This window comes from Peromyscus californicus, unplaced genomic scaffold (assembly GCF_007827085.1).
Source record: "Peromyscus californicus insignis strain IS unplaced genomic scaffold, ASM782708v3 Scaffold_15__1_contigs__length_86483966, whole genome shotgun sequence".
Lineage (NCBI taxonomy): Eukaryota > Metazoa > Chordata > Mammalia > Rodentia > Cricetidae > Peromyscus > Peromyscus californicus.
The window spans coordinates 80,352,444-80,374,346 of NW_026294447.1; the positions used below are offsets into that span (position 1 = coordinate 80,352,444).

The following is a 21,903-nucleotide window of genomic DNA, read 5'->3' on the forward strand; positions in this document are numbered from 1 at the left end:
CTTGCAATGAATGATTCTCTTTGCAATCTCATTGCTTAGCACAGAGCAATGCCAATTGAAAAATATGGTAGTGCCTGTGTGGTTGGATAAAAATGCTTTTAGAAGCCATGGGTTATTTAAAACCCCAATACTAGAGGTGGACCACTTTCCTATGGGTTGTCTGTCAGGGAGATTCCTAAGGGTCCCCCACACAAGGCAGACTATGCCACTGCTATTGGTTATTTACCAAGCTAAAGAGTAAGACCCTATTCCTGAAGTTGCCACATACTTTGGTCACAGGAAATAGAGAACTCAAGCTGAAACTTGGCAGGAAGATGCTTTCCTGTTGGCTGGCTACTATATGGCTAGCAGGTGCATCATATATATATGTTGCTGGGGGAGAATCATTATCAACAGTCTTACTCAACTATGGACATTTGGTGCAATATTTGGTGCAGTATTGACCAGCCATGCAAGATGATCCCACTGGTACCACAGTGGCAAGTCTGTTGTGGAGTAACCAAATGATTTCTCATTGGATTTGATGCCTGCTTTACAAGAGAGAATCCACATCTGGTACTGTAAAGCTGGTCAAAAGATCATGTTTAGGGAGGTTATAGATCCTAGCAGCAGCTGCTGCTGCTGTTATTATGTTTTTTTTTTAAATGAACATAATGTGCCTATCAAATTGTCTTCTAAATAACTCTGTTTATGCCCGTAGGTTAGTGATACTGTCAGCTTTGGTCAGAGAACCTTCTTGTTTATTGGTCAGTGGTGATTGCAGACTCATAACTGATCAAAGCACAGGGGATAAATGTCTGGTGAATGTCCAGCCATAAATAGGACATCTGCATCATCCTGTCCAAGGCTCGGGGAACACCATGGAAGAAAAGGAAAGAAAGGAAGAGATGAGAGAATTGGGGTTGTGGCATTGGATGCTGATTTCTGAACATGAGATGGCTGTTGTGATTGACTCATGGTGGTTGTGATTGACTGTTCAAGATCTTCTCAAGATCGAGCCTGTCAACACCCTGTCATGGAACAGGGAAAGCTTCATGGGACCCCCCTCCCTTCCTGAGGAATTAACTGCTGGTAAATTACCCATGCTCCTGTAAACAGCCCTAATGAAACACACACACACACACACACACACACACACACACACACACACACACACACACATTCTTACACTCATGCACACCGTGAGAGTAGAAGGACTGGTTGGGAAAGGGATGATGCAGTGGGAGAAGGACAAGAGAGGACCCTTACCCTGTCCTTTGACTAACTTGTTAGGATGGATGCATCATTTTAACCACCTGATATACTCATGATGTAGAGGTCTGCACTTGGTCACTGGTTCACGAGGCCCACATGGATGCTCCCAAGAGACCCATTCCTGAGGAAGAAACAGTTCCCCATACAGTTCCTAGTGAGACTTCTAAGGTGGGGACCTGTTCCTTTCCTGGACTCAATCGTTGCTTTCTCTCCTTAAATTTTATTTTCTATTTCCTTCCATATGAAATGCAAGTGTATTTTGAGCACTCCTGAATAAAGTGAGTAAGTTTTATGCACATTATATATGTGTAAAAGATTTTAAAAAATCTTGTGAATAGTCTCATCACTTTAACCCTTGATTTTATTTAAGCCTAATATCGAAGTTTGGGTTTCTATTGCTGTGATGAAACTCCATGACCAAAAGCAACTTAGAGGAGAAAGGGCTTATTTCATCTTATAACTCTTAGGTCACATTCTATCACAGAGGGAAGTCAGGGAAGGAACTCAAGGCAGGAGCCTGGAGGCAGGAACTGATGCAGAGGTCTTGGAGGAATGCTGCTTCCTGGTTTGTTCTTCATGGCTTTCTCAGCCTGCTTTTTTGTACCACCCAGGCCCATTTGCCCAGGGGAGACACTGCTCACAGTGAGCTGCCCCCTAGCAATCACTTATCAAGAAAATGTCCCATAGGCCAATCTTATGAAAGTATTATCCCAACTGAGAGTTTCTCTCTTTCCAACTGACTCTAGCTTGTGTCAAGTTCACATAAAATTAACCAACATACTTGATTTACTTCATTACACATAAAACAAAGTATTGGTGTTTTTTCTTTTCTTTCTTTTTTTTTTAATTTTTGGGACAGGGTCTCACGGTCTGACTATGTAGCCCTGGCTGTCCTGGAACTCACTATGTAGATCAGGCTGGCCTTGAATTCACAGAGATCTGCCTCTTTCTGCCTCCCGAGTGTTGGGACTAAAGGTGTGGGCCACTCTGCCAGGCATGCTAGTTTGGATTTTAGAGTTACCTAGGAGACACAACTCTGGGTATGTCTCTGAGGGTGTTCCCTGAGAAGATTAACTGAGAAAGAAAGAGCCATGCTAGATGTGGGCTGAGGGCACAGGCTACACAGAAATGTAAAAGCACTAAGAATAGCACCCATCTTTTCCTGCTTTCTGACTGAAGATAGAGTCCTAAGGTTGAGCCCTAACCTATCTAATCAATATTCCCTTGAAAAGAGAAGATAAAGACCTTGCAGAGGCAGCAAGGCCATCTGCAATCCACAGAGAGAGGTATCAGAACAAATTCAACCCCCAGACACCTTGATCTTAGACTTTCAGCTTTCAGGATGATGAGAAAATACATTTTTTGTTGTCCAAGCCTCCTGGTTTGTGGAATTATGTAATGGAAGGTCTAGCAAATGGATACAGTCTTCCACAAATGTCTTTTTAAAGCCAGGACATTTCTGTTGTGGAATATGCCTTTACATTGTGTGAAGATGTGTCACTGTGATTGGTTTAATAAAGAGCTGAGTGGTCAATAGCTAGGCAGGAGGTACAGGCAGGAATTCTGGGAACAGAGAGCTGTGGGAAGAAGAAAGGAGAAGTCACTAAGAGACACAAAGCAAGCAGGATGGGCAATATGGAGATGAAGTAATAAAGCCACAAGGCAGAAAGTAAATTAATAAAATGGTTTAATAAGTTATAAGAACTAGTTAGAAACAAGCCTAAGCTATTTGCTGAGCTTTCATTATGAATAAGTCTCTGTGTCATTATACAGGGGAGTCAACTGTACCAACAAAAAAGTTTGACTACAAATGACACCAAATGTGGGGTAAATATTTTCACATAATACCCAAAAATGCTTTAAAAAAGGTTCCAAACACACAAAAATGGAGCCAAATGTGGATTCCTAGTCCCGCAGTCTCTCATGAGGGCCACAGTACAGAGATGTTTCTCCTGGGCATCGCCTGTGGGATTGAGCTGCCAGTGCAATGAGCTAAGCTGCATAGTGATCTAAAGTTTTGCTCATGCAGACAGAAAAGGTTACAGATATGCAGTAAAGCAAGTTCAAATGGAAAAACCCTCTAAATAAGTTACAGTGTGTTTAACAATGTATGTAGGCTTAAGAAAAAAAAGAAAAAGGATATAGACAGTCATAACAAATAGTTTAAAAAATAATAGAGTCTTTAAAGAGAAGTAAAGTAATTAAAAAATAAAGAATAAGCCATGTAAGGAAGGGAACTATTACAACTCAGGGATTTGGGATCTTTTATAGTGCTTTATTAATTTTGAATTTTTTGAATGCTAATGAACAGACAACAGCTGCTGAGACACATTGGATTATGAAAGGGACTGCAAAATTAAACCAAACTATATACTTTAGGAATGCTTTAACTTTAAAATGGAAGTCAAAAAAAGTCTTACCTTGGGGAAGATGTTACACTTTTGTTTCCACAGGAAATGAAAGGCTGTGGATTCGTTTAAGGTTGATAGAGATCAGATTTGATTGGGAGAGACCCCCCTGAAAATCCTGGCTACAGACAAAAAGAAATAAACCTTGAAAAACTACAAGACAGTTTATGTATATTTTACTTGCTCAAACATAAAAAATTATCTTTGGCTGGGTTGTGTGCAATGCATAGTTCATGCTTGTGTTAATGCAGATATGCATGTTACCTTTGAAAGTTTGTGTGTTCTCAGAGCAAGGGGACCTGACACCAATAAAAAAGTCTGGCCCAGGAGATCCAGTCTCTTAGTGTTCCTCTATTGCAGTTTCCTCACAGTTTTGCATCCAGAACAGCTTCAAGGCTGTTGGCCGATATGGTCCAGCCTCACAGAATATTCTAGCCAAGACTGCAGATAAGCCCATTGCACAGAAACTGGACAGCTAATGGTTCAGCTAGCTCTCCCAGGTCTTGACCATTATCCTAATTTTCTAAGGGTCCCCAAAAAAAGATGTCATCACTCGCAGACAACAGGGAGCAGTCTAGAGATCACAACATCCACATTCCGAAGAGGTAGGGCGGGTGGCTTTTGGTCATCCCGTGGGTTATGGATATTTGTCATCATTTATGGAGATTGGGTGCAAGTTGTTATTGGTCATGGTCAGGAAAAAAGCTGAACAAAGGAGATTAGATTCAGGGATTTCTTTTGGAAGGGGAAAAAAGGAAGATATATTGTAGAAATAATGGGATAAAAGGGTAGATTGACCAGTCTACTTTTGAACAACCACTAGTCTCAAATATTTTACATTGATACAGATTTTTGTATATTTACAAATTCAAGGTTACATTTGTACTGTGTATATGTTTCTACTCTTGTTTAAGGTATTGTACCTATGTAGTTCATTTAAAAATGTAATGTAAAGTTTTAGTCCTTGAATGCTATTTAGGATAATAAAAAATTCAGGTTAATAGTCATCTATGACAAACAAACTTATAGTCATGTTAGGTATGTTCTCAAGGTCATACAGAGATATATTTTAGGTGATTTTCAAATACTTCAAAGACCTACAGAACATGGCATTTAAAATGTTTTAATAGGCCGGGCGGTGGTGGCGCACGCCTTTAATCCCAGCACTCGGGAGGCAGAGGCAGGCGGATCTATGTGAGTTCGAGGCCAACCTGGTCTCCAAAGCGAGTACCAGGAAAGGCGCAAAGCTACACAGAGAAACCCTGTCTCGAAAAACCAAAAAAAAAAAAAAAAAAAAAAATGTTTTAATAACATAAGGCTTTTCATGACAGTGAGACATGTCTGCTCCTGGCAGCACCAATTTCCTTCAAAAACAGGATGATGGGAAGCGAAGAACCCTCATATAGAGTTTGCTTTCTTTGTGGAAAAAGTTAGCCACTGGGCAAGAAACTGCCCTTGCCTCACCTGCTGACAGTATGTTGTCCAAATTGGACAAGCAGGACACAAAAGAAAGCAATTGCTGAACTTTGCCAAAAAAAAGGTAGCACAATTTTTCAAAATTCCTGCCTCACAGAAAAGTCTGTCAGATAGTTGTGTAGTTTGATCTGCTCAAGGGATCCCCTGGCAGTAAGATGAGGATCCATGCATGAGCTGGCTTTTTATAGCCTACTACCTATGATGGGACACCTCACACAGGCTTGAGGCAGGGGGGAGGGGTTTTGACCTGCCTCTACTGAATGGATCAGGTTCTGCTGACTCCCCATGGGAGACTTTACCTTCTTGTAGGAGGGAATGGGGGTTTGGTGGGTGGGGGAAGCCTGGAGGGGTGGGAGGAGGGAGGCTCTGTGATTGGTATATAAAATGAATAAAAAATTTCTTAATAAAAAATAAAGAGAAGTCTGTCAGAGAGTCTAGGCCTGTAGGCTGAAGATGGATGCCTCAACTCTACAGAGGAACCTTAGGTGACTGTCCAGGCAGCCAGATGTCTCTGCCATTTCTGTGGTTTTGTAAGTTACTTTCTCTGCACTTCCCGTTTATTCAAGTACTATTTGATCCTTCTTGGTCTCTGATGGAGATTGAAGACTAGATTGTTATAGATTTACAGTTTTTCTTGTTACCAAATTCAGAAAAGAAACACATAAAAGAGGTGTAAAATGTATAAGATTGAGAGACATAAAAGCTAAATTGTTTATCTAAAAAATGTTTTGAGGTCTAAAAAAGATAGTTTTAAGTTGGTAATACAAGTTATAGTAAAAATGGTTTAGGTATAAAACTTTAAATTCATCAAGATAAGATAGATAATAGAATATTTTCTCTGAATATGCCAAATACACATGGACTAGACATTTTGAATATAATTCTTACCTGATAATTGTTCTTATTGCATATAGTTTTACTGCATTAGAGTTAAAATTTTTCTTTTTTATTTAGACAAAAGGGGGAAAATTGTGGAATATTTCTTTACACTGTGTGAAGATGTGTCACTGTGATTGGTTTAATAAAGAGCTGAACCACCAATAGCTAGGCAGGAGGTGTAGGTGGAACTTCTGGGGACAGAGCGCTCTGGGAAGAAGAAAGGAGGAGTTGCTAGCCAAATGCAGAGGGAAAAGACATGCAGGAGAGGTAAAATCCATATTTACATGGTAACTTGAATAGATGAATAGAAATGGGTTAAGTTAAAAGAGCTAGTGAGATAAGCCTAGGCTATAGGTTGAGCTTTCATAAATAATAATAAGTCTCCATGTCAATTTTTTTGTGAGCTGGTGGCCCAAAGAAAAAAAATCCGTTTACACACTTCCTTAAATACTTCTACAAGTTGGGGACTAAAATGGATTCATCTATATTTTCCCATCACCTAAGAAGAACCTGGCCCAGAGTGGGTGCGTGGGTGACGTTTGTTGAAGAATAAACACAAACCATGTTTTGCTCAGCACAGTAGTAGAGCAGTTGCTGCCAGCCTGACTTTGGTTACCACCTGAAGTTTCCAGTCTGCTGTTTGTTTGGTTCTGCTTATGAAAATAGGTCTTTTTGTTCTTTTACAGCATAAAAGCAGACGTAAAAACATGTACATATAAAAATGCATGCTCATTGTAAAAACAATCTGCTAATGCATTAAAGTGAGAAACAGAGAACAACACCCACCTAGAATGTTCTCCCCAAGGATGTTCAGATTTTTATATTTTAACAATACTGTTATCAGTTTCTTTCTTCCTAATCAAAACTGTCATGTATTATGTCACATCTATAACTGTGATGTACATTATATTGGTGAATTTTCATGCACTGTTTGAATGTTTGCTCTAGAAGCTAGCTCTGGAATTGGGGTTTTGCCTGCCTTATTGCAGACCTAAGTGTGTTTATTTCAAGGTGTCCTCCAAGGCCACTTGCCTGAGGATGGGCCACTCCCTTCTCCCAAACTCGGTGACAGGGAGGAGAATATTAAACAGCTCAAGAGTAAAACCATCATGCCTTCCAGGAACAGCTAGAAGGCAAAGGAAGTCGACCAGATGGTCCTATTGTCTAGCCTACAATATAAATGTGTCTGCAGTGGGAAAGCAAGGCAGGAAACTCAGCCATGGGAAGCTGAGGCATGGAGAGAAAGCTCAACTAGGAACTCCAGCAGACTGCCTCAACTTCCCTAGTCAGTTTCTGCTGGATACTGGGAATGCCTGATTTTGATCATGTTACCTCTATCTGTTTTTTATGTGGAAGTCTCACCTTAAGGGGGTCCTATTCTGCCTGAGACTTTCTCTATCTGGAACTCCAGTTGGCAGCTTTAAAGGGGCTTCCCCGGTGAATTTCTGCTGGATGATTTGAGTACCTGCTATGATGATGTTTTGCTATTTGTCTGTCTATCTATCTATCTATCTATCTATCTATCTATCTATCTATCTATCTCTACCTCCCTACCTACCTGTTTACCTATCTACCTACCTATTTACCTATCTACCTACCCATCTATCTATCTATCTATCTATCTATCTATCTATCTATCTATCTGTCTCTCTATCTCTCTATATCTATCTATCTATCTATCTATCTATCTATCTATCTATCTATCTATCTATCTCTATCATCCCACCTGTCTGTCTGTCTACCATCTATCTCTTGCTGTTTATCCTTTACATTGGCTTGCTCTATGCTTAATAACTTTACTCATCTAAATCCAAAAATACAGCTATCACAGATCATTCTGTGAACCATACAAAATGGCAATATGCTTCCCCAATTTGAATTATTGTAGCTATATTTTCATATTGGAAATTAAAATAAATGTAGATTTGTAATAATGATCTCAAGTAGTTAAATTAAGTTTCATTTTCTTAGCTCAGCCTCTACTAATGAATAGCTTGATTGTTGCTTTTGTCTTCATAACATAAATCATTCTGTGAAGACTTGATCTCTTTGTTGTGGTTGTCTCCTTTTTCTTATTTTTTTCTAGTACTTTTCATTTGCTAAAGATGGGACACATATGGAGCCACACACTCTGTCATGCATGTAGGTAGCTGTGGAACTGAGACTATAGATAAGGGTAATGAAGAATTTTCTCCTTTGGGACACATCTATCTGCCTTTCTTTTGAGCTCTAGACTCAACCACCAAACTGCCTTGGCTGTGTCAAATTCAAAGTACCTAAAGCACAGCTCTTGATGTCTCCACTGGAACATGACTTTCACTAATTGGTCTTCCTCATCTCAGCCAGTAGGTCATCCAGTTTCTGAAGTCAGGAGTGGGGAGTGGTCCCCACTTTCTCCTTCATTTCCACGCTTTCTACACTGACTTTGATTCCATCAGAGTCTGCTGATTTCACTTCTAAGATGCCTCTCCAGCCTGTCCTTTCTTCCTACATCCTCTGTCCCTTTTGAACTCTGCCCAGATAATGGTTTCAGCCTTTTACAATCATCTCACCCCTCCCTCTGTCCTTATTTCACACATTAGCAAGGTGTTCATGCTATAAAAAATGGGCTAACATTGTGATTACAAGTTTCTATGGTTGCTACCTAGCTATATATGTGATAGCTGTGATAGTTAGGGATTTTTTTTAAAATTTATATTAGGTGTAAGCTTGTTTTGCCTGCATACACGTATGTGCACCAGTTGAATGTCTGGTGTTCCCTGAGGCCAGAAGACTATCTTGTGCTCTAACTTCTGAGCCATATCTCCAGCCCCACGATGGTTGGTTTTAATTATCAACTTGATGCAAGCTAAAGTTACCTGGGAAGAGAGTCTCCACGAGGAATTGTCTGGATTGGGTTGACCACTGTGCATCTCCATGACGAATTTTCTTGGATTCAATGAGGTGGGAAGACCCAGCCTGTTTGTGGGCAGTACAATTTATTGGTCTTGGCCCTGGATTGAATGAAGAGAAGGGAGTGAGCTGATCACTGGCATTCATCTATTGCTCTTCCTAATCATGGATGTCATGTGACCAACTCCCTCAAGATCTTTTGCTGTAGCTTCCTGCTATGATGGACTGTAACTTGGAAATGTGAACTAAAATAAACCCTTCTTTCTTAAGTTGCTTTTATCAGAACAACAGGTTTCTTGGCTCTTGCAGCTATAAAAAGTGAAAACTGAACACATCTTAAATTTTTTTTTACTACTTCTGAACAACAATCTAGATCTTTCACAAAGTTATGTTTTTATCAATTGCCTATTAATAATACAAGTAACGACTCCCCTAATTAAAGGACTATGTCACATCCTACTTTAAAAAGCCTTAACGAGGGGCTGGAGCAACAACTCAGGGGTTAAGAGTGCTTTTGTTCTTTCAGACCAGAGTTCAGTTCCTATCACTCACATTGGACAGCTCACAACTGCCTCCAGTGGATCCAATGCCTTTGTGAGCAATCGCACACATGGTCACATAAATGCTAGAGTGTATGCACACACACAGATATAAATAAAAATAGAATAGATCTTAAAACTAAAAAAAATCAGTGTCTTTCCTTTATACTTCGATTTTGAAGAGAAGCTCTGACTCCCGGCTTGTTCAACAAGTCCAGAACTCTATGGTACTTAAATCTCAGCACCAAGTCTCATCCCTCTCTCCTCCTCCTCCTCTGATCTAGCCTCACTGCTTTACAGCTCCTAAATCATGCCAAACTTTCTCCCACCCAACAAGCAGATTCTGGTGTAAGTCAAGAAGTCTTGTAGACTATTTCAAACTGTTATTTCTCTTCTGATGTGACATCATTGACTTCTTTAACTTTCTGAGTGTCTATTTTCTTTTAGGTTCATACACACACTTTAAACAAAATCTTTATTTTTTCTGATTCTTGTTTGTACATAAAAGACTCCTTGATCTACTTCTTTTTCGTAAAAAAAAAATTGTGTGTGTGTGTGTGTGTGTACACATGATATGATATGTATGTGGAGGTCAGACAACAACATTTGGGAGTTTGTTCTCTCCTCCCAGCATGGAATCTGGGGATCAAACTCAAGTTGTCAGACCTGCAAGGCAGCTGCTTTTTAGCCTCTAAGTCATCTGCCAGCCCTGAACTACCTCTTTCTTGTGTCTTTACTTTTGGAAGTGAGATTTTTTTTTTCGCTTTGAAGAACCCTATAGTCACAGAAGATGCTTGCCCTTATTTCTCTCAAATATGGTGTGTAGTATGGACAGTCTTCATTACATTCACATGCAAAGGATGTTCTTGCACTAGGAGACATTTTGGACCAATTTTAAAGCTATAACAGGGCTTTTTACTGCAAATGGAATGCAACATAATGGTCTTTTGTGATAAAAATATCTTCCTTGGAATGACTTTTTTAATGTACAATTTACTTTGCCTCAAGGTTACGACTAGGATCACACAGCTATGGAGCGTCTCTGGGAGTCGAGGGCTGCTGTCTGGAGCTCAGCTCCTCAGTCCCCTGGACACCTGTGTGCAAACCATGAAGCATGACTACCAAGTCTGTGTTTTCTCAGACCTCCTGGACAGTACCGTATGTTTTCGGATTTTTCTTAGAGTCTGGATTTTGAACATGCTTGCTCCATCACTAGTGCTCAGCCACAGGTCCAAAGCCAATGGGGCTAATTCATTCTGGATTCAAACATCCACAACCGTGAGCCAAAAGAACCCCTTTTTTCTTTCTTTCTTTTCTTCTAAAAAAAATAAACTATCTCTGGTACTTTTTACAGTTAAGACAGCTAACACAATACTAGAGAAGTTTCTTTTTCATTGGGATAGCTAAATTCAGAAGTGATGAATCTGGACAGTGGTGTGGAGATATCTGATGGTTGCTTTTCAAGAGAATGCATATATCTATATTCACCCATTTTTTTTTTTTTTTTTGGTTTTTCGAGACAGGGTTTTTCTGTGTAGCTTTGAGCCTTTCCTGGATCTCGCTCTGTAGACCAGGCTGGCCTCGAACTCACAAAGATCTGCCTAGCTCTGCCTCCCGAGTGCTGGGATTAAAGGCGTGTGCCACCACCACCTGGCCGTATATTTTTAAATTTATTGTAAATTCTGCAAACTTGTACAACCACTTTGGAAATCAATATGGTGCTTTCTTAGAAAATTGGGAATCAGTCTCCCTCAAGACCCAGCTATACCACTCTTGGGCATATACCCAAGGAATGCTCAATCATACCACAAGGACACATGCTCAACTATGTTCATAGCAGCATTATTTGTAATAGCCAGAATCTGGAAACAACTTAGATGCCCCTCAACTGAAGAATGGATAAATAAAATGTGGTACATATACACAATGGAGTACTACTCAGCAGAGAAAAACAATGACATCATGAGGTTTGCAGGCAAATGGATGGAATTAGAAAAAAATCATCCTGAGTGAGGTAACCCAGACTCAGAAAGACAAACATGGTATGTACTCACTCATAAGTGGATACTAGATGTAAAGCAAAGGATAACCAGACTGCAACTCACAACTCCAGGGAGGCTACCTAGTAAAAAGGACCCTGAGAAAGACACAGGGATCGCCCAATGACAGAGAAATGGATGAGATCTACATGAGCAAACTGGATGTGAGGGGGGTAATGGAGGGCAAGGGTCGGGGGGAAAGAGAGCTTAGGGGAGCAGGAGGTCCAGCTGGATCAGGAACAGAGAGGGAGAACAAGGAAAGAGACACCATGATAAATGAAGATCCCATGGGAATAGGAAGAAGCAGAATGCTAGAGAGGTTCCCAGGAATCCATAAAGATACCTCCACAATAGGCTACTGACAATGGTCGAGAGAAAACCCGAGCTGACCTACTCTGGTGGTCAGATGACCAAACACCCTGGCTGTCATGATAGAACTCTCACCCAGTGACTGATGGAAGCAGATGCAGAGATCCACGGCCAAGCCTCAGGTGGAGCTCCAGGAGTCTAATCGTCGAGAGAGAGATGAGGGATTATATGAGCAAGAGATATTGAGACCATGATTGGATAAAGCACAGGGACAAATAGCCAAACTAGTGGAAACACATGAACTATGAACCAATAGCTAAGGAGCCCCCATGGAACTGGATTAGGCCCTCTGGATAAGTGAGACAGTTGATTAGCTTGAATTATTTAGGAGGTCCCCAGGCAGTGGGACTGGGACCTGTCCTTAGTGCATGAGCTGGCTTTTTGGAACCTAGGGCCTATGATGAGACATTTTGCTCAGCCTGGGTGTAGGGAGGAGGGGACTGGACCTGTCTCAATTGAATCTACCAGGCTGAGCTGAATCCCCAGGGGAGACCTTGCCTTGGAGGAGGTGGGAATGGGGGGTGGATTTGGGGGGAAGGCTGGGGGGTGGGAGGAGGGAGGACAGGGGAATCTGTGGCTGATATGTAAAATTAAATTAATTATAAAATATAAAAGTAAATTCTGATTAAAATACTCCTAGCACATAACTTTCAAGTAATATATAAAATATTCAATACTTCTTCACATTTTATCTATCCCTGTGATTCTCATAGGGTATTTTATTGACATTTTTGAACTTTAAAGTCTGTAGTCAATCACTGGAAATAGCTGGTGATTGTTGTAGAATATTAATTGAAGATGTGTAACATTCATTTATGCTGTGGAATATTTGTTTAATGTTGCAAAGATATGTTGCATTTGTTTAACTCTGTGAAGTTGTGTTACTTTGCCTGTCTAAAACACCTGATTGGTCTAATAAAGAGCTAAACATTCAATAGGTAGGCAGGAGAAAGGATAGGCTGGGTGGGCACACAGAGAGAATAAATAGGAGAAAAATCTGGGAAGAAAAGATCGGGGGCCAAGAAAAAGGAGAAGGAGAGGAGGACATCAGGGGCCTGCTACTCAGCTACACAGCCAGCATTTGAGTAAGAAGTAAAGAAAGGAATATAGAATAGAGAATGATAAAAGCCCAGAGGCAAAAGGTAGACAGGATGATTTAAGAAAAGCTGGCTAGAAACAAGCCAAGTTGAGGCCAGGCATTCATAAATAAGAATAAGTCTCTATGTATTTATTTGGGAGCTGGGTGGCAGGCTCCCCAAAGAGTAAAGAATAAAACAACCAATTACAGATGACAGCAATTCCAACATAAATTCTGGTTGACATTTTCATTTAGCTCAATTTTAACAATAAGGCAATAGTGAGGTATGCTAGAAATTAGCACTGGCAGGGGCAGCTTGCTGGAGAAAGGTTTTGAATACCAGAACATTTTGTTTAAAAAATTTACTTAGAATGTTGCATGACTTGAAAGTTTTGCTCACCAAAAAGTTGTTTTTGGGCTTTTCCTATTTTTCTTGGAGGCCCAGGTCTTACAGAGTCACCTGGAGCCTAGGAATTTTTCTTTTTGTTTGTTTTACATGTAGCCCAGGCTGGCCTCAAACTCATCATCTTCCTGCCCGACCTCCTGGGCACTGGAAGTACAGGCGTGCCCCACCACCATCCATTCTCTTTACCTTTCCCTCTGCTCCAATTCGTCTTCTTTCCCTTAGCAAGAGGATTCATTTTTCCTACATGGAACAGATATGTGAGATAGCCAGTTTTCACTACGTTATTTCCCCAATTCTTTTCATTGACAATGTAGGGCAGTAATTAAGTAAAACGCCTAGGAATTTGGGCTCTGAAAACAAAATATGTAGGCATATAATCCAGGCTATGTCACATGCCAGCATTGTGACCTTCTGTCAATTACTTAATTAGTCTGTGCCTCAGTTTCCTTTTTTGTTCAATGGAGATAATTTAAATGCATACTGTGGTGTCCAATGAATAATCAACATTTGTTGAATTAAATTTAATTTCACTTTATTGTGATAAAATGAGAAAATGCATGAAAAATACTCAGAATAATCTCTAATGCATGATAAGAATATACCTACCCTTAAAATTTTTTTGGGGGGGGAGTTTTTCTTTTTTCTTTCTTTCTTTTAATTTTATGTGCACATTTGTCTGTGTGAGGGTGTCAGATCCTCTGGAACTGGAGTTACAGACAGTGGTGAGCTGCCATGTGGGTGCTGGGAATTGAACCTGGGTCATCTGGAAGAACAGCCAGTGCTCTTAACTGCTGAGCCATCTCTCCAGCCCCAGTGCATAGCCTTTTAATTACTACTTTCCTTACTGCATTTTTTGATTGTGAGTCTAGCCTTTAATGGCTAAACCATCTCTCTAGCCCTGATGAACACTTTCTTATTGTGTTTCTGTTCCCTCAATTCCAGGTTTCAAACTCCAAAGCTGGGAAGAGATGAGCTGTGGTGAGGAGTGGTATGCAGAAAATGATGCTCACAGGGAACAGTAAATAAGGAAGGAGTACAGCTGATGTTTCAAAAACATCAATTCTTCACCTGCAAGGGTATGTTATTGAGTTGTTCCAACCATGGACTTTTCTCTCCCCAGGGCATCTTGTATCTCGCTTATGCACTGATTTCTTTTAGAATGCCATGCCACTTCTTTACCCAAAGCATGTCTTTCATTGCCTGCAGAATAGAGCCTAGACCTCGGAAGTGAGCCTGATGAGGTCCCTGTCTTTCTCTTTCTCATTTTATTTTGTTAAGTTCTAATTGTCACCCACCACAAACTTTCCGGTCATTATGGCTTGCCCTTTTCCCTAGTTCTTTCAGCTTGTAAATCTCCTGTCTTCTTCCTGGTGAACACCCATGAAGGTATGAATGGAGGCTGAAATCCAGCCCACACTTTCTTGTTCTCTGGTGCATCCTGACTTGGTCGCTCTTGCCTACAGAAACCTCTTTTCCATGGAGGCAGTGGCATTTCTGGGGAGGATTGCAAGGTTTCAAACGTCTCTCCTCATCAACAGGGAAGGAACTGTGGCAATAGAAAAAATACAGGGTAGCTGCAAGAGAAGACAGAGAAAGGGCTTTTTGCCAAGTCTTGGATAGTACAAAGAGACCTCTTGGGAGACATCTAGCCTGTGAGCTGAAGGACAATGGCAGGTAATATAGGAAAGTGGTGGGGTAAAAAGCATATGCTAAGCATAAGAAAGAAAATGGAGGGTAGAAGGAAGAACAGAACATGGATTTCGAATGGATGCTTAAGAGCTGAGAATTGACAGATAAATAATCAGGAGTCAGGATGAGAAATGACTTGTAAAGGGTTTTAGATTGTCACCGGACATCCAAGAGAATCTTAGGTGTGTCTAAGCAGTGGGGTGACATATGCAGATCTGTGCTCCATGAATGCATGAAGGAGACATGTGCAGGATGAAGAATAAGTAGAACAGGATCTTGGATCTGTAGTGGAGGATGGTGTGAAGCAGGAAGACCATGAAGAAGGCTGCTGCAAGAGTCCAAATGAAAGATGATGGGTCCGGTTCGAGCAGTGCCAACAGAGCAGGTGAGGAGTGGGTATGGTCCAGAGAGCTTTAGGACTGTGGGGAGGCACTGCAGTCACTGAGTTGGATTACAGGGTGGGTGGAGGTGTCATCCCCCATTCCTGGGATGGCACTACTAGCAAGAGCATTTAGATGGGCTGTGGGATGATGCATTTTTGGGGTACGTTGAGTTGGGGATCTCCGTGGAATTGCTGTATGGAGAAAGCCAGCTAGTGCATAGAGGTGATGGGAGCGCTGCACTGTAGGCAAGGGATCAGTGCTTGAGGATTTAGAAACTTGTAAATTTCTGAATGTGGGAGTCTCTCATTTCAGGGTAAGGAAGAGCAATCGCTGTTAGGTAGCATACTGACATGTATCCAGCAAACCTTGCCAATAGTCACAGCAAGCAGGTGAAGAGGGAGCACAGAACTCCAACTGACAGGTCAGATCTGTTTGTTCTGGCCAATAAATTTATGGAAAATTTGTGAGAAACACTGAGGGGTAGCAAACAGATTTCTCTATTTTGGAAGCCTGGGTGTAAGATTGTCCTCTTGTACTATTCTAATATGAACGATATTGGTTAGTTTTCATGTGCTTTTATACTCACCGAAAGAGGACTCTGGGACCCTGTTGAGCCTCCTTGTCTTAGACTCAAGCATGTTTATCTGAAGTGTCTTCCTAGACTCTTTGTCTTGGGCTGGTTGGCCCCTTGACCCTGTAACGGGCAGGAGGAAAAAAAACAAACAGCTAAGAATATTAAAAACATTGTGCCCTTGAGAACAGCTAGAAGTTAAATATTTCCAATACAGGCTACAGTTGCTTATCCTATGGTATAAAAATGCCTGTCGTGGGAATGAGAAGGTGCAAGTTCATCCACGGAGAAGACCCTTTGCCCCCAAACCTTGCTACTCATTAATTTACTTTTATTTGCTCTGTCAATCACGCTACGCTAGTAATTTCTGCTAGATATTGCAGGTACCCACTTTGGTGATGTTATCCATCTGATACTCGTTATTTATTTAATATCATTCTCCAGGCAAACAATTATCTTATGTAAATATTATGTTAACCAAATGAGGTAGACATTATTGCTATTCCCAGTTTACGGGTAAGAAGATTCTGATACAGGAAGGTTCAATAAAATGCTAGAGCCATACAACATTCAATTGTATGGCTGGTCTGATTAATTTAGGAGAATACTTCCAGAGGGAAGGAGGGGTAACAGAGTCACATACCACAGGCAAGTAAAGTAAAATAAGAATGGAAATCTCCTCACAGGGTTTGACAAATGAAAAAAGTGAAACAAAACACCACTAACCTTGGAGTGGTGATATTTCAGGGATTGCAGCAGTAGAGGCTAGTGTATGGGTGGGTTAAGGAATGACCAGGAGGCAGAAAATGGAGTGCCTTTCGCTGCCTGCTCCTCTGAGGTTGACCAACAAGGTATAGGAGAAAGAGAAAGCTAGGGACACAGTGAGCCAAGAAAACAAAACCACAGTCAGTGTTGGAGAGGGCTGAGGGATAGTCAGTAAAGTGGTATTTTTCCAGAGGATGAGAGAACACCATCCAGAAGTGTGTTCGAGGGCTGGGGACCGAAGCTGTTTCCCAGCCACACAGGAGAAGGGAAGGGAGGAGAGAACAAAGGCAAGCGTCTAAGAACTGACAGTGTGACACCTTCTCAGTGAGTCACATTCTGCGACAGGGAGGTGGGAGAGTGGCAACATCAGCGTGAAGGGCTGGGAGAACTTTGGTGTGAAGATCGAGGAGAAGGCTTGAGAAAGCCCCTGCAGAGCGCGGAAGAGGGTGCGACCTAAGGAGAAGCAGGTGGATGGGGCTCAACTGAAAGGGTTGACTTTGGAAGCCTTGCGCTTGCAGTGCAAGAGTCCGGGCGGACACATGTTCTCTCTTGAGGTGCTCAGCAGCTATGAGGATAGGAAGACTCATCTTCAAGTCTTTGTTCAGCAGGTGAAGACAAAGACCAAACCCTTAGGAGCTGAAGAAGATCTTGACACATTGTTTGAATCCCAGGGGTCTTCGTAGATTGAAACATTGCTGTCGACCTGGGTTCTCAAACCTGATGGACATTGCACTCACCTAGGTAATGTTACCAAGGAATTTATGTCTGGGTCTCATCATCAGGAATTATGACTTACCTGGTCTGTGCCATGGCCTCAACTTTGGGATATTTTTATGAGCCCCTCAGGTGATCATTAAATGTAGACAAGGTTGAAAATGGTTGTTCCCCTGTTTTTTTTTTTTTATTCCTAAAGCAAATTCAGAATGTATGCCAGCAGGAGACAGCCACAAACTGTAGGATCCTAGCGACTTATTTATTTCATGCTTATATAATGCTCCTGGGTATAGGCGCTGCTCCTGGGCAGATGTTGTATTTATTGGAATCTTCAGTCATGGAGGCACTAGAAGAGGATCATGGGAAATGGGTTCCTGGCTCTTATTTGCTCTTACCTGGAAGTAATAGTCATCACCACCTCCATTATATTTCAGTGATCAGCTCTATTTGCAGGAACACACCCATGTCAAGGAGGAAGAGAAGGCAAGCCATTGTCTACGAACCCCAGAGATGACCACCACCTAGAGCGCCTAATGCCAATGAGGACGGGAGGCTTATGCATTTATTCTCATACACAGTGTTTCTTACCTGTTCATCTACACTAGGTTAGTTGAGGTGGGGAGACCCTCCAAGATATGGGGAGCACCATTTCATGGGCTGCGGTCCAAGACAGTGTAAAAAGGAGACAGCAAGTTGAATACAAACTCTCTGCCTCTCGACTGTGGTGTGAATGCAATGCGACCAGCTCCCTCCAGCTCCTGATGCCCTGGCTTTCCTTCATGATGGACTGCATCCTCAGACTGTGAGCCAAAACAAGCTCCTCCCTTCAGCTGTCTTTGTCAGGGTATTCTATCACAACAGTGAGGAAAATCAGTTATACCCCTGCCATGTGTTTGAACGGCTATCAAATAAGAACACAATTTATCTTCACAAAATCCTACTAAATAGGTCTTTTTATGCTCATTTTTTTTTTAGAAGAGGAAATCATTCTAGGGCATGTAAGCAGCAAAAGGAAGTCTGATTTCTGAGCAGTCTGGGTGTGGGGTCTAAGCAATGAGCCTTTGTACTATATCACTTGTCTACTTTGCACTTCACAAATAGATTCTGTGCTTGTGTAGTTGGGTTGGTGCGGAGGGAGAGGTCTGAGGTCTAAATGTAAGTGTGGGTCATGGTGCATGCAAGAGAATAGAGCAATGTTTGTATCGTTCCTTGTTCGTGGTCTAGAAAGAGCATGGCGTGAGACTTGGGGTGGGAGAGAATTGAAAAGATGGATGCCGCTGCTTAAGGAGGCCAAGCCTAGAGGATGGCATGGAGAGGTCCTTAGGATCCCTTCCTCTTTTCTTTCCTAGCCTCCCACCCAAGCCTCTCTCTCACTCAGCACCTGCAGATTGCACAGTGGATTTATGTCGGCATAGCTCAGAAGACAGCCAAAGTGGAACGAAGAATCATTTCTGTAGGGAATGGTATTTGGGCCATTTGTACACAGGGGTTCGCACCTTGCCATTTCTAGAAAATTGAAACATAATTACAGACATTGTTACATGTGCCACATTTTAAAAAAAAGCTTCAAAGGGGGAATTCTTTATGAAAGAATTCTTTAGGGGACCAGGAGTGATTACAAATCATCACTACTCAATAAATTAATTTCTAAGGCTTTCCTTTTACATGGTTTCCTATTAAATGGGAGCACATCTGCAGTTTACCCAGGTCATTCTGCTGATACTGGAGGCAGCAGACCCTGCTAGAGATTGGAACTCTTGGTCCTCACAGACAACACCTTTCTATTTACCATACCTCAAGACACAGAGGAAAAATCACAAGTGGTTCTGTTCTGAAATAGAATTTTGGTCATAAAATAAACAAATAATAATAATAAAAAGCCCATGACATTAAAGCTTTTAAATCCTGGCTCTCTCACCTGTTCAGTCCTGTGCTTTGGTCACAACATATGGACTCTGTCTGTAAAACCCTTTGAAAACGCTGTCTTGGCACCTTGCTGCAATCTGCCAGCGCACTCCTTAGGGCCAGGCAGTCCATATGCTGCTGCTGCTGCTGCTGCTGCTGTTGCTGCTGCTCTGCTTCCTTCCACTGTGATTTGATTGGGAGCTGTTGGAAGTTGTTGCTAGGCGTTCCTCTTTCCCCTCACTGTGAGAATGATGGCCATAAAGGTGGCTGGATGCTGTTGACCGTTGCCACAGGCATCCAAGATCAGGTTATTACTGACAAGGAGCCCTGGCTATGGGTCAGGAGTCCCTATTATAGTTTCTCTGCCAAGTGCTCGAAAGTACTGTGTCCTCTTGAGTGAGGCACTTCATCTGTCTAGGTATCAGGTTTTTTTTTGCCTGAATGAAAATTTAAACCGGAAGATTAAGAAAAGTGTGTAACCGAATGTTTTGGCATTGTGTAATGCCCAGCTGTTTTTGCTCCATACAGTAAGATAACCCAATTAAGGATAAAGAAGAAAAGAAGCATGCCATTTTAATTAAATCCGTGGATGGAAATAAATGGGGACATTCTACAGTGATTGTGTGACTGCATCTTAATGGAGTCCAAAAGAGTTTCCTCTTTGGGAAGTGTGAGCTAATACACCTACAGAGAAATGATTAGGAACAGATATTTATATTAGATGGGAAATGCTGGGAAGCTAAGACTTTAAATCAATACCCAGAGGCAAGATGTGGGCAGCTGAAGATGTGCAAGAGAACATATAGGCTGGAAATATTCCCTGTCAATGTTGATGATAGAATTACCATATCATGATAGGAGTCAAGGACAGAAACCTAGGCAAAAGATGTGTACATATTTTCAAACATTAGACCTGTATATTCACCATCCCAGGAATGGCTGAGTAATCTGGAATCTTTTGAGCATGGGTCTGGGCGGGGGGCAGTGAAGTGTGTGTTTAAGATTGGGGTGGCAGTGATGGGTCTGGGTGTCAAGTCCTCCTTCTTATTTCTGTATCCCAATCCCATGTATACCCTGGCAGCTGCAGTGAGGGAGCTGTACTTCTAGGATACATTACAGCCTCCAGCCTGTGGCAAGCTAAGCGCTTAGATTCAATCTGTGCTGGAGTCCCTTGTTATTTAACTAAGGACACCCCAATGTATTGAAGGAACAATTTGTCTATGGGGGGAAAAACTTGCCTCCTCAGCACGGCACTGCTTCAGATAGAAAGCTAGAATAGACAAGTGTTATTCCACAATGTCTCGACTTGATTTTTTACCCCCCAGAAGGAATCTCTGCAGAACTAACGTTTTTGCTTCCTGTCCACCTTTTAGGTTTGCTCAGCTGACCAAGGTCTGGGTGGACAGTGGAAATTTCAGAGGAGAGAAAATTACCGTAGGGTTAAATCTGGATCCTAGTTTACATTTAACTCTCTGCTATAGATGGACACATAAAGTAGGGGGAGAAGGAAGAGAGGGAGAGAAGGAGAGAGAGTTCCCGTTTTCAGTCAGGGAGTTAGTAGAGGCTACCCCATTCTCAGTCACAGCCTGTCCTCTGTTTTAGGAATCTTGGCGGGTGATTATTTCTACAAAAATTACCTTGCCCCTGGCACAGCCTGACCCAGGAAAACAACATACACTCATTCAACTAACCTTTACCCTTTGCGCCCTGCCAGGGAGCCCTTTCTCTCCCTGGTGGGTTCTTGTCTCCACAGGCCCAGGTGGAGCCTCCTGAAAGGAAGTTTTGGCTTTGCCCTTCTTAGTTTGTGGCTTGTGTATCATATTTAGCCCAGGGGGCTTGTTAGCAAAAGACGGTAAAACTCCATCCTCAGCGTTCTTTGCATACTCATTTAGGGATAAGGCTCCCAAATTTGCATGTCAAGAAGTTCTTAGTGCACGTTGGTGCTGCAGTCTGGAGGCCAAAACAATCAATGCCTTAGATAAAAGAATGTCCTGCTGCAGCTTGGGCTCCCCTCTCTTTCCATGTCTTCCCGCCCCATTCTTACTTGAGCAGTTTTCCCTTCTGTGTGGCTGTCCCTTGCTTTTGGACTGCTTCTAATGGTCCCACTCCAGTCCGGGTCCTGAACGTACAGAGGGCGGCCTCTCCCCAGCCTTGCGCAGCAGCTTTCTTCTCAGGGCTTGTACCACTTTTCCACGCAAACGCTGCCGATTGCTACCGCTCTTGTCTGAATTATTCACTCTTTCCTAGGACTCCTAACATCAAGCGAACTCTTTTCTGAAAGTTTGGGTAGGGGGATCCAGCTCCCTGTTCTCCTCCTGCATTCAGCAACCCTGGGGAAGCTCCCCAGACTCCGCGTGTAGGCGCCCCCGCGCGCCAAATTCAGCCTGGGGCTCAGGGCCATTCGGGATGCCAGCTCTGCGCTCATACTCCATCTGGCTCCTGCTCCAGATAGTGGGGTTTCTCAGGGTGTCGAAAGCTCCCGTGTTGAGGCTTCAGGCGCCAGAGTCCGGAGGGGGGCGGTAGCAGCGTCAGGTGG

The 21,903-nt window shown here is 42.2% G+C and overlaps 1 long non-coding RNA gene across 3 annotated transcripts; it reads right to left on the bottom strand.

Moving 5' to 3' along the window:
- Positions 1–1,597: 1,597 nt before the first annotated feature.
- LOC128111216 (uncharacterized) lies at positions 1,598–21,745 on the bottom strand. 3 transcript variants are annotated; one of them, XR_008218533.1, is made up of 6 exons: positions 21,059–21,745; positions 19,381–19,607; positions 15,999–16,106; positions 8,876–9,010; positions 3,675–3,784; positions 1,598–2,831 (listed from the first exon to the last, which is right to left on the bottom strand). It is a non-coding gene; the product is annotated as an uncharacterized LOC128111216 (long non-coding RNA). The 3 variants fall into 3 exon arrangements; XR_008218532.1 differs by adding an exon at positions 16,710–16,853 and having other exon boundaries at positions 19,381–21,745; XR_008218531.1 differs by having other exon boundaries at positions 19,381–21,745.
- Positions 21,746–21,903: the final 158 nt, after the last annotated feature.